This window comes from Humulus lupulus, chromosome 9, assembly GCF_963169125.1.
Source record: "Humulus lupulus chromosome 9, drHumLupu1.1, whole genome shotgun sequence".
Taxonomy (NCBI): Eukaryota; Viridiplantae; Streptophyta; class Magnoliopsida; order Rosales; family Cannabaceae; genus Humulus; species Humulus lupulus.
Genome location: NC_084801.1, coordinates 78,345,312 through 78,352,626, shown reverse-complemented (window position 1 = coordinate 78,352,626; position 7,315 = coordinate 78,345,312). Strand labels below are relative to the sequence as shown.

The window sequence follows — 7,315 nt, the reverse complement described above, 5'->3', positions numbered from 1 at the left end:
AGAGAATGGATGCTTGGTCAGTTTTCCTTGTAGACAAGATTCACAGACAGGTAATTCTCCTAAGGTGAGTTCCCTCAAAGGTCCGTCCTTTGTAAGTCTTTGAATCCTATCATAGCCAATGTGACCTAGTCTCAAGTGCCATAAATTTGTCATATTATTGTTATCAGTCATTTGACGTTTATTGGTCCTAGGTTTAGCTGCTTTGAATAAATCATTGTTAAGAGAGAGGGGTTCATTAGGTCGTAGAATATAAAGCCATTTTTCCAAACATGCAATACACAATTGGGATACATTGAAAGAAATAGATATATTATGTAGTGTCCCAAATTTTCTAATAAGGCTTAGGGCCTTGATTAGCATACCTGGAGGGCAATAAGTGGTTAATTATGTTAATGTGTGAATTTTATGAGTATATGATTAGAAATGCATGTTTAGGTGAATTAAATATGCATGTGGGCCCCATTTGGTTATTAGAGGCATGTTTGTAATTTTAGCCTGTTGAGGGCATAAATGCAATATTTGTGATTATTTTGATTGACACCATGTGTGAGTGGTGATATATTTGGATGCATGATCCGAGACAATCCTAGGGAGTAGTTTAGCTGGAAAGTCACAACGGGGTCAAATACCCGACTCGGGAGGAGCTTAGGGGTAATTTGGGAATATTATATATACTTGGGAATTTATTGAGTAGTGAATAGTAACTTATTAAGGATTTAGTATGTCAAGGTTAAACGGGAGTTTATAGGAATACTCGAGGGATTAGTGGGACACAATAAATGACGGGATTGCCCTCGGGGTTACTTGGGGTTACTTGCGGACTTAAGATAAGCTTAAGGGCAGATTGCTCGTTTAGTAAATGGATAATATACTTAGAAAAGTCTTGGGAAACCACTGGAATTATACAGAAAGTGATTTACTCTCTCTCTATCTCTCGGTTCTCTCTTCTCTCTTAGAAGCTTGGTGATTTTGGTGAAATCTAACAAGAGACTAAGGATTTAAAGTTGGGACTTTGGGGGCTAGAAGTTTGGAACTTGGGGGAATGACTCAGAGATTTAATCAAGCTCAAAGGTAAGCTTTTAAACATGATGAACAAGTTGAAATTCTGCAGGTTTTGATTGCTATAACTTAGGCATACATGAATGGATTTTCAGGATTGGCTTTGAATGAGTGTGAATTCTGAGCTTAAGTCTGAGATTGGGTGAAGTTTGGGGTGTGAAATATGGGTTTAAGCTCGGGTAAAAACTTGAGGAAAGGGTTGGTTTTCTTGGTGTGGGGGTCGAGTCGCGGCCCTTATGTGCGTGAGGCCTGGGAAGGCATTTTCTCTTGAGGCGCGCCGCGGCGCTGGGCTATGCATGCTGCGGCCCGTGTCTACGCCCACGGAGGCATTTTGCCTCTGTTTTGGGGCATGTCGTGGTCCTTTAGGGATTGGGTCGCGGCCTTAGATCAAAGTGTTGGCTCTTTTGTGGGTTTTTGGCTTGGGAACCCAATTGTTAAGGCTCGGGATGGATTTTATCACCCGGATTGATAGAATCCAAGGTTCTGGAAACTAATTTTGCAACCCAAAGTTATTTAATTGATTAGAACTTGAGGGATGGATGTTATTGATACGTTGTGACTAGGTTTTCTGCAAGGCTCAGACTAGGGGACTCTGCTCGGGACATCGGTGCTTAGAAAGCTCGGGATACAGGTAATAAAATGGTTGTACCCGTAGAGCACGGCGAGGCCCTATAGTTTGTGTTGCAGGGCACAACCCTATATGATTGTGTTGCAGGACGTGGCCCCGCATTGATTATGTTTATACGTGTTTAAGTATTTGTTTAATTATGCTATGTGTGTATATATGCGAACGAACGACAAGAGCTGAGAAAGGTGAAGCCCGAGAACAGTGAGGGCCAGGAACGGCGAAGGCCGAGAATGGCAAGGTCGAGAACGACAAGGGGCCGGGAGTAGCTTTAAGCACGCAGAGTGCGAGTTTCCAGGGTGAGACCCTATAGGATGCCTTGGATATCCTCATGGTGTAGACCGCGAACCCATGAGGGGCATGGTCGTATTTGTTTAGCTTGTTGGTGGTTTTACTATATGTTGAATGATAGACATATTTATGTTATTCCTTGTGTGGAGTTTTCTTGCTGGGCTTCGGCTCACGGGTGCTCTATGGTGCAGGTAAGGGGAAGGGTAAAGTCGACTAGCCATGAGTACGGAGAGCATGAAGCAATGCGTACATGTTTGGCCTGCTGGCTGCCACGGCCGGGCGTATTTTTGGGAGATGTTTGTATTAAGCCTAATTTTGTCGTTTAGTAGACTTTAATTATATTTTTTCTTTGTAAATATTTCTAAACAGTATTTTGGGATCCCAATTGTTTAACCCTTTATAATTTTCAATGAATGGATATATTTTTTCAAATTATGAGACTTCTGTTATGATTTAGCTACACTTTTGTCTTAAAACCTCGATTAGTGAGTTAATTGCACATTTTAAATTTACTTAGTAACAACTCTAAGGAAGTAGGGCGTTACATATTAGAACTTGTGAAAGTTATAACAAATCGTTCTAATTGCAACATGGAAACTGAAATTAAATTTTTACTAAAATTCAGAATAAAAAATACATCATTTAAAATTAAAAATTTATTTCTGAACTTTAGACGAGCTCTTCCTCTAGCTTGGACCGCAACAAACGCTCTATTTCCCACTCTAAGCTTTAAGCCGACTTCATCCACTTCCTCTCACGATTGAAGAAGCTGTAAAGAGTTACAAACATGGTAGATCTAGAATCAGTAATCCAAACGGATTTATCAGTCTCTAAACATGTCCTCCAATATCTTAATCGTCCTCTCAGACTGTCCATCTATCTGAGGATGATAAGCGGTACTAAATCGTAACTGCATGCCCATAGCCCTCTGCAAACTCTCCCACAACTTGAAAGTGAAGGTGGGGTCCCTGTCGGATACTATCGATCTCGGAGCCTAATAACTCTACAAAATAAAGTTATTTTACAACTTTTTATGTGCTAATTATTGTTTAATTCTCGAGTTTTTAATTGTTTTATTAAGTTTTAAAGTAATTTTAAATTTATTGGGTTTATTTTGATTTTATATATTTTTGTGTGTTTTTATAGATATTTTATTATTCTATGTTGTAATCTAATTATTTAAAATTAGTGTTGTTAGTTTGAATGCTAAAAATATGATTTTATTGAAATTAAATGTTTTGTAAATTAAATATTAATTAATATTTTCATGGAACTTATGTTGTATATTTTATTATTTAAAATATTTAGTTTTAATTTAATTTATGTTTATTTTTGTAGGGAAGTTGTTGTATTTTTTGCTCTAGGAAAAGCAAGAAAAATGAAGGAAAATTGGCATTTTTGATAGAAAAAAAAAAGAAAAGTTGGTATTATGGAAATACCAAAAGCAGTCAATAGGCCCAAGCCGAAGCCCAACCTTCACCTGCTGCTTTCGAGCCATTCTTCCCAACTGTCAGCTGGGCCGCCAGCCACCAGGCCCAATGCCTGGCCTCCTGAAGCTTCCTTCCAGCCCATTCGTTCACCTCACCACTTCCTTGCCCAGCCGTACAACAGCAGCTCCCACCTTCTTCAGTCCACGCTTACCTCAGCTGAAGCCTTCATTATTCGGCTATCACCCAGCCTCAGCAAGAAGTCCCTTCCCATGTCCTCCTTTTCGTCCCAAAGCCAGCCACTTGGCCCGGTTCTTCACTTCTCCCTCCAACACCCAGCCACCACATTGCTGCCATTTCCCTTCTTGAGCCCATAAATTGCCCAAGTGTACCACTTGTCCCCTTTGTCCAAAATGCCAACTTTTTACCTTTTTTTCTATACATTTTCACCACAACATCATCATTACACCCTATATTTTACCTCTACATGCCATATTTATTTTATTTAATTAATCTAATCAATTTAATTAACTTAAATTGATTATTTTAATAATCTCATTTTCGCTATAAATATGGAATTTCAAGTCCATTTTAGGGTGCTTAATTTTTGGGTTACCATCTTCTTCCACCATTTTCTCTCTTCCAATTTGGGTTTTTCAAGAGCATTTTGCAAGTATGTATGTCATTTATTTTGTAATTTCTACTCTAGTTATATGCTTCTAATCTTTTTCATAAGATTATTAAGATCATGATGAAGCAACTTGTAACTAGTAATATTTATGTTGTATGTTAATTTCCCTTGTAATGCAACAAGTTTTATGGATTTTTCTTCTTCATATATATCTTTCATCTTTAATATCTTATATTTTTGGATTGTTAGATAATATGCACTTTGTTCTTCATTTTGCAAAAGCATAATATTCTTTGTGTAAGATGTGTCATTAAATTGTACACATCCATACTTAGAACAAAAATATTATGTTTTCCCTTAAATAATGTTATTTGATTTTTTGTTGTTTCATTAGGTTGATTTGCATTAAATACTTTGAAATTATAATTTTTGAAAAGTGAAGAAAAATCCTATCATTTTAGAAGTAATTTGTGCTTAGAATTATAAATCTATTTACAAAATGATAGTTTGAATTATTTTAACTATCACTAAAACTTGGGAATCAATATACTAATAAATATTATTAAACTTACATTTTGTGGATTCTAGTATCTTAATAATCTTTTCTTTTAACACTTATTTTTTAATCATTATTGGTTTATTTTTATTCTCTTAAATAGCTTTATTTTTCAATCTTTTATTTTATGTTCATAACATTAAAACTCATCAATCTTTGGAGCTAGGTTAGAATTTATTACTTTTGATTTAAAATAGTTTTCTTTTTTATTTTAGACATCTCCTTTGGGTTCGATCTCCTGCTTACACGAACACTATATTCCATATATGATTCGTGCGCTTGCGAGTATAAATTTTTAAAACATACCCATTTTGGGTCCATCAAGTTTTTGGCGCCGTTGCCGGGGAGTTGCAAGAAAAAAGAAACGGAATTTATCTCAAGGTTAGTGAATTTTTCTACTAGTTATTTTAATTTTTTGTACTTAAAAATACTATATATACAAAAATATAAAAAATATATATCTAGAAAAAAAAGCGACAAAAGGAAAATTTGGGACGGTTCTACCACCAATAAAAAAAACTTATTTATATATTTATATTTGTTGCATTTTTTTAGTTGACGGCACTTGTGCCTCCTAATTTTGTTGTAATTTTATTTCTTTTATATCTTTTTTAGTTGACGGCACTTGTGCCTCCTAACCTTTGTTATAATTTTCTTTATTTATCTTGTTTTAATTTTTATTTTATTTAATTTCCGCAAGTTACTAGTTGATGGCAATTTTGTCTCCTAGTCTTTTATCTTCTGTTTTAGTTGATGGCACTTGTGCCTCCTAATTTTTACCTTAATTTTGTTATGGTTGATGGCATGCTATGCCTCCCTACTCTTGCCTAAATTTTAATCTTATTTAATTTTGCCTTATTTTTCTTTACCTTTTATCATATTATTCTATAATTGTGAAAAATACTTGAAAAACAAAAAAAAAGGAAACCTAAATCTTGTCTTTCACCATAAGCAATTTTTGCTTAAAGGAAAGTTGAACAAAATTCCCAAGCCGACTCTACTAATTAACCTTGGGGAGTTGTTAGTAGTGCGCGAGTAAATGGAATAAAATAGGCATGGGGACAAGTAAACCATAAGAATTATATTGTTGTGAAATCTCTGGAAATTATAAGTATGCTCTGTGGTTGCGGTTTTAACTGATCTTCCACATCAGAAAATTTCTTGTTTGAGATTATCCTTGTTGCCTTGTTTGTGAAAATTATATGCATCATTGGGAACATAACTCTAAAAAGAGATTAGTAAAAAAATTGAAAGTGTTAGTAAAAATTTGAGCATCATGGATCCTATTGCGAATCCTGTTGATGAAAATGTTGTGCCTGAAAAACTTTGCTTGAATATTTTGCACCTATTTCATCTAATGCTCCTTCATGCATTGTTTTACCTACAACTTCTGCTACTCATTTTGAGCTTAAACCAGCAACCATTCAATTTTTGCCATCTTTTTATGGGTTAGATAGAAAGGATCCTTACATGCACGTCAAAGATTTCTTAGAAATTTGCTTAACATTTAAATTTCAAAATTTTTCTGATGAATCGGTCAAACTAAGATTGTTTCCTTTTTCATTAAAAGACAAATCAAAAGCTTGGTTAAATTCCCTTCCCACAGGGTCTATAACTACATGGGATCAACTTTACAATAAATTCTTGCTTAAATTTTTTCCTATGTCTAAAACTGATAGTCTAAGGAGAGAAATCTCCAAGTTTTTTCAAAAAGATAATGAAGAGTTTTATGAATGTTGGGAAAGATTTAAAGATTTATTATTAAAATGTACTCATCATGGTTTTGAAAAATGGAGACTTGTAAAATATTTTTATGATGGTTTGAATCCCTCTAAATCATCAAATGATTCAATCTATGCATACTGGAAATTTTTTAAAATTTCAAGGACAAGAGGCGTGGGACGCCCTTGAAGATTTATCTGTCAATTCACAACAATGGAATTATTTTGATCCTAGGTCTAGGTCAACTAATTCACCAAAAAGAGGAGGAAGGTATAACGTAAAAGATGAATTAGACTTAAGAACATCCTTAGACAAATTAGCGAGAAAAGTAGAAGCTTTAGCCATAAGCCAAACTATAAATTCTCCAATACAACCAAGAAAAGATGTCTGTTCTATATGTTCTAGTCCTTGCCATAATGCCCAATCATGTCCTTCCTACCAAGAAGCCTTTTCTGAGGAGGCCAATGCTCTTCATGCTTATGGGAAACCAAATGATAGCCCATTTTCATCCACCTACAATCCAAATTGGAGAGACCATCCGAACTTTTCATGGAGACAAAACCAACCCGAAATGAATCAAGGGCACCAATACAACAGGCAAAACCAAGATCATACCCCACAAAATCAACCATATCTGCAACAAAGAAAACCTTCCTTAGAAGATAATTTACAACAATTTATGCGATCCACTCAACAAATCCTACAAAATCAGTCTCAATCAATTATTAAACTCGAGACACAAGTAGGACAACTCGCCACTGCTTTAGCTGATAGCGAAAAAGGAACATTCCCTAGTCAACCTATCCCTAATCCAAAAGGGCAATATGAGATAGGAAAGTCTAGTCATAATGGAGAAGTCAAATCAATTTCAACTCTTAGGTCTGGAAAGAACATTGTCAAACCTGATTACATACCGGAGGTTGAAAACGAAAAAGAAAAAGAAAAAGAAAAGAGTCAGCCTTCTAGTTCTAATGCCAATGACTTTTCAAACAAGGAAATTCCAA

At 35.2% G+C, this 7,315-nt stretch overlaps 1 non-coding gene across 1 annotated transcript; it reads right to left on the bottom strand.

Annotated features, from left to right (window-relative positions):
• Positions 1-6,266: 6,266 nt before the first annotated feature.
• On the bottom strand, positions 6,267-6,373 carry LOC133802825 (small nucleolar RNA R71). The gene has a single exon (XR_009877571.1). It is a non-coding gene; the product is annotated as a small nucleolar RNA R71 (small nucleolar RNA).
• Between the last annotated feature and the right edge of the window lie 942 nt (positions 6,374-7,315).